Source organism: Aulonocara sp. 'chitande type north' Nkhata Bay, linkage group LG18 (assembly GCF_057382095.1).
Source record: "Aulonocara sp. 'chitande type north' Nkhata Bay isolate Kocher_YH1m ecotype deep benthic linkage group LG18, A_spYH_male_GT1.1, whole genome shotgun sequence".
Taxonomy (NCBI): Eukaryota; Metazoa; Chordata; class Actinopteri; order Cichliformes; family Cichlidae; genus Aulonocara; species Aulonocara sp. 'chitande type north' Nkhata Bay.
In genome coordinates, this window is record NC_141361.1 from 2194772 (window position 1) to 2200791 (window position 6020).

Genomic DNA, 6020 nt, shown 5'->3' on the forward strand with positions numbered 1-6020 from the left:
CTACTTCTGCAGTTTCTTTTGAGGTTGGATAAGCTTCTACTCATTTACTAAATTGATCCACTATTACCAGTAAGTACTTGATGCTTCCTTGTGCTGGCATATGTGTAAAATCAATTTGTAATGTATGAAATGGAAAATCTGGTTGTGGTAAATGCTGATGTTTTGCTTTTGAGCTACCTACATTAGTTCGCGCACATGTTAGACAGGTTGCTAATATGCTTTTTACTGCATGCAATGTTTTCTCAATTACAAATCTTGATTTTATTGCCCCTATTACCCCTCTTTGTCCGACATGACTCACACAGTGAAAATGTCGGACAAGGACTGGCATCAGGGAATATGGGAGGGCAATCAAACCCTTAAGATTTTGTATAAGCCATCTCTGTCATCTAAGGTACAGTCATTATTCTCCCAATAGGTGTAATCAGATGCAGAGGCTTGCTCTTGTATGAATTTTAAATCAACATTTGTTTCTAAATAGTCTGGGAGTGTAACAAGTGGCAGCTGTAGGGGCACAGATAATACTTCCTGTGGAGGTGGGAGCTGTGATGCAGCTGCAGCTTTGGCTGTCACGTCTGCTAGAGCATTACCTGTTGCTTCGTCTGTGTCAGCTGTACCGTGTCCTTTCGTTTTTACAACTGCAACGGCCGATGGCAGCTGTATAGCCTGCAAAAGTCTCTGCACAAGATCAGAGTTAGCAATCGGTTTTCCATCAGCAGATCTAAATCCTCTTTGTCTCCACAATGTGCCAAAGTCATGTACGACGCCAAACGCATAGCGGCTGTCTGTGTAAATTGTCACACGCTCATCCACATGTAGCTCACAGGCGCGTATTAAAGCCATGAGCTCTGCTTTTTGTGCTGAGTGAAATGGTAATGAGTGAGCCTCTAGTATGATGTCAGGCAATGTCACCACTGAATAGCCACAAAGAAATGAGTTGTCACTCGGCCTTGAACAGGACCCGTCCACATAAACCGTGGCTGAGTCTGGGATAGGTGTTTGCTCTAAATCTGGACGTGGTGCTGTGGATTCCTGTATACGTGTCATGCAGTCATGAACATCAAGCCTGTCTGAGCCATCCTGTCGGTCAGAAGAACACAGCATATGGATCAATAAATGTGCTGGCGAATTGGGTGTGCTGCTCGCTTTTATAGTGAGATTTGCATATGTTGTGTAGTTATGTTTGCTAGAATGGTCGTGACCTGGTGATTGGTGTGTAGAATAGTGTCATGTGAGAGTGTGAGCTTCTCGCAGTCCCTTATCATGATAGAGCAAGCTGCTACTGCCCTCAGGCAGGCCGGCATTCCTGAACAATTCAGGCAGCACCTTTGAGTGGCGGAGGTCAGCACTCCCTTTAATGCATTGAAAGAGGCAGTCATTTCTGTGGATCACAGTATTCGAGGAGGCTTCTCTTTTTTACAACAGTCACGCAGAATGTGGTCATGAAAAGAACAGTCTGGTATCCACTGTCTGCAATAGTTCACCATGCCCAGGAAGGACAACATTTCCTTCTGTGTAGTGGGACGAGGGACAGAGGTCACAGCTTTGACCCTGTCTGCAGTCATGGAACGTTTTCCGTGAGACAGTGTGAATCCCAAATATTGAACAGAAGTCTGACAGTACTGCATTTTCTTTGCTGATGCTTTATGGCCAATCTTTTTGAGGTGCTGGAGAAGCATGTGTGTAGCAGTTTGACATAGTTTTTCACTTTCAGCACAGAGGAGGAGGTCATCCACATGTGGATCAGGGTGCAGCCCTGGAGGAGTGAAGCACCATTGAGAAAGCAGCAGAGCTGTCTATCATGCCTTGGGGCAAACGAGTCCAAGTGTACTGCTTATTTCTATGTGTGAATGCAAATAACGGCTGTGTGTCTTCATGAGAAAAAGGAGCGGAGCATAAATCCACCACGGTAAAGTGTGTATGCAATGCATGTCAATATGCTGTGAACATCTGAAACGAGAGGTGGCAGAGGAATGTTGACTGCATTAATTTGCCTTAAGTCTTGTATGAAACGCCATACGCCAGGTTTGTTAGGCTTTGGCACAGGATTGACAGGAGTGTGGGCTTTATTGCTCCTGTAGTCAATAAATCTCCTATCATGACATCTAGGGCTGCGGCTTTTTCGGCAGAAATGGGATGTTGCTTGACATATACTGGCTTGTTGTGTTTTAATAGGTGTACGTGATAAAGTCAATAAATCCTATATCATTCTCACCTTTAGACCACAGTGTCATATTCTGGTATTCAGCTGGCAACGTAAGTGCAGAAATAGTACAGTGGATAGGATAGGTTAGATCTATGTGACGACATGGTGTAGTTATGTCATAACCTATGTCTGAGTTATGTGACAAAACCACTGTTTGGCCTTCACTTGTGTGAGCAGTTATCATGTTGTTGAACAGTGTGAGAGAAACAAAAGTGTGGCTCCCAGATATGGGATTACCTGGCAGTGGTTTTTGAACACGTCTTTGGCACAGTGTGTGTCGTGGAATACCAGACAAAAAGGTGTTGAGTTCATTCTCTGCTGAGCCGTCCAGCTGACACAGAGGCTGTTCCTTCTCCATGGTACATAAGGCAGAGAAAACATAGCTGTTATCAGTATCAGCAAACATTTCACCTTTTGTGTTAAATGAAATACACAAATTCATTTTTGCCATTAGATCTCTGCCTAATAAATTCACAGGCGAGTTTGGAATAATTATAAATGGATGATATGTGATTTCATCTGGTTTAGAGCCCCAACGTGTCTTTAGAGAATGAGTTTTAGGGCATTGCACTACAGTTCCATTAATTCCCATAGTGTTGATGCACACAGAGGACACAGGCCCATTATAGAATTTCCCAGACAGTGAACTTTTAGTGGCTCCACTATCCACTAAAAATGGGTATTTCTTACCATCTATTTCTACTTGTAGCATGGGCAAATGTTCTGTGTTAGGGGACAGCTGCAGATGCAGCATCGTGTGTAGTGCTTCACACTGCTGTCCCTCATCCTCACCTGGGCCTCCCTAGTAGCGACCCAGCCGGGGATTATCAGGTGATGGGAAAAGATCATGGTGAGAATTGTAACGCACCCTTTCCCTTTCTGATTCATGCTCTGGGTGTCTGCGGTTACTGGAAAACTGAGCTAAATTTGCACCTCTAGCTTGTCTGCCTTGTGGGTTATAATGTGGGTTGTAAGGCTGCAGCCTAGATGTGGGGCCATTATTGCATGTTTCTTGTGGTTGCCAGTTACCTTGACTGGAAGAGCTCTGCTGACGCCTAGTGGCGGGAACTTGTACTGCGTTCTGTGGTTGAGGCGTGTGTGCCCTGTTGGTGGCTGCAAAGCGACATTCTCTGGAAGGGTAGGACATTCTCTGTCCTACCCTTCCACAGTAAAAACAAACATCCCTATTCTTACCATTCCGTCCTCTGAAACTTCCTTGCTGTGCTGGAGCGGGTGATCCTGCATACATTAATTTCTCACTTTCCTCTGAGCCTTGAACATCAAAATTCAACATCATCTTAACACTGTTAGCTTTTGTGATAGTAGGAAAAAGGTCTGCACTGGCCTTCAGTTGTACAAGCTTTAAGAAAGCATCTTTACTCAATTCGTAGAGATTATCAGTAGCTGTCACTTTTAGCAACTGAGAGCATTCAGGGTGGATATTGTTCAAAAAGGTGGTGATGAAAATCTGATCATTACCATCCTCTGGCATGCATGCCTCATCAGTCCAACAGTGCATAAAGCGTTTTATGAATACTAGGATAGATTCATCAGGCTTCTGTTTACACATAGTTACTGCATTTAAGTCAATTTTGTCTCTGGACATTGTGAGCAGGAATTTCTTTAGATTCTTAAAGAAATCGGCGACTTTGTCATTATTTACCCACAAAAACTCTACAGTTGTGGATGCTTTATCATGCTTTGGGTCTAATTCACCTATCTCTCTTATGAGTTGTGACTCGGTTACTCCAGGAATGCATTGACACAATATGTACCTGTAATCCGGACCACCCAAATGGTGATATCTGGTACTTCTCTGTAGTGCAGAGACAAAGGCGGTAGGATTTTTAAGAGGATTGGGAAGCTCTTTAATAGTTGTCACTAATTCTGAGATTTTAGGGGGCTGAATACAACACTGATCTCCTATTATCATAAAGGGGTAAGCGTCATTGACGTCACTAGATTTTGGGTCTGTTTGTTTACTACCGCGAGTGTTGGCGTGAGGACCTTTGTCATTCCGGCTTTGTTTTTCCTTTTTTCCTTTTAGATAAGTCTTTATTAAAGTTCGGGTAACAGGTATTTCTTTAGCTACCTCTAAACCTCTAGCTACGATATCGTGGCGTTTCATGTGGGTGTCTATCGTGGACACTGCCTGATGCAAAAGTTTTTCTTCATAGTCGTCTAAATTGTTTTTCATAAGTTCCTCACATTCTTCTTTCAAAAGTTTTTCTCTCTTTCTATGTTCTGCTAATTCTTCCTCGCGGCGTATATATTGTTTTTCCTGATCTTGTTCAATTAGGTGGCTGAGACCCGTTGCATGTGATTCAGGTTTTTTGTCACTGTCTTTTAAGCTGGTTGGATCAAAGCGCTGACGTTGTTTGCATGCGGCTGCGGCAGCAACTATTAATTCGGTCTCATCTTCGTAAGGCGGCGGGGCTGTGGGCTGAATGGCTGAGCATGCAAGACTAGCTTTTCCTGCGGTAGATTTATTTTCTATGCTGGAGCCTGCACTAGTTTTATTTGATGTAAAAGTATCTACACCTGGTTCCGGTCCCTTTTTCCATAGTGGTAACATTTGATGCATCACGTCGCGGCATTCTATCATATATTTTCTACAGGACTTTTTAAGCAGACTACTTTTCTTATCACAAATGATATTCAACATTTCTACTGACCTGTTTTCTGGCGATAATCGTTCGGGATAAGGCTCCGGAAATAAATTAGAATGCATTGAACTTATAGTCCGTAAGTTGTAAACAAAGTCAGTCACATAAGCACTCCCGCATGTTCTGGATACGTAATCATGGAAGTCTTCGCCGATTCGTGGACGTGGGTTACACGTAACCGGAAATGGGAGTCGTACTGAGCTGTTGTTTGAGACTTTAAATTTAATTTTTTTTGGTTTTACAGGTAATTTTGATTTTTTATCGGACTTGTCTGTGGTTTTTGAATTATTCTGACCCATGTTCAGTGATTTCCAGAGGGGTTTACACGCTTGAAGGATTTATGTTAGTATTTTAGCTGCGGCACAGCTGAGGTCACTTTAAATTTATTGCTAGCAATTTTTTTGTTTGTGTGAGCAACTCTCACTTAGCGAGCAACTTCTCGCTTAACGAGCAACTTCTCGTAAAACAACAGGCAACTTCCTGTGTCTTTCTGCTTTTAATTTACTGCTTTTAACCCTTGTATGGTAATCGGGTCTGTGAGACCCGTGTTCAGTTTTTTTTTTCGTTTTTTTTTTAACAAAATTAAATTAAATTATTTACTAGCTTTCTGTGAGTGAGCAACTTCTCACTTTTTAACGTACGTTTCAAGACAACAGGCAACTTCCTGTGTCACTCTTTGGTGAGCAACTTCTCACTTAACGAGAAGTATTTAAGACAACAGGCAACTTCCTGTGTCACTTTTTCTGAGTGAGCAACTTCTCACTTTTTAACGTACGTTTCAAGACAACAGGCAACTTCCTGTGTCCACCAACACCACACAAGGGTTAATTTACTTTATTCGGGGACTGAGGAAGTCGTCAGTGTATCTCTCTGGATCACTAAGTGAAACTTCGTCAGCATATCCCGTTTCTTTATGGATCGATCACTGAGAGAGGCATAACACGGTCTCATATAAATATTAAAGACGTGTATTTACCTTCTGTCAGCTATCCCACTTCTGACACCAAAATTGAAGGAAATTGCCGTCCCGGGTTTCCTCCGTGGCGTGAGCGATAAGCAGAGTTCTGTCCTTTCCTTCTAAGATTCCTAATTATTTAAAGTAACACTCAGGTATGCCATTCAGCGTGTTAGTACGAGCTCGGGAGCAG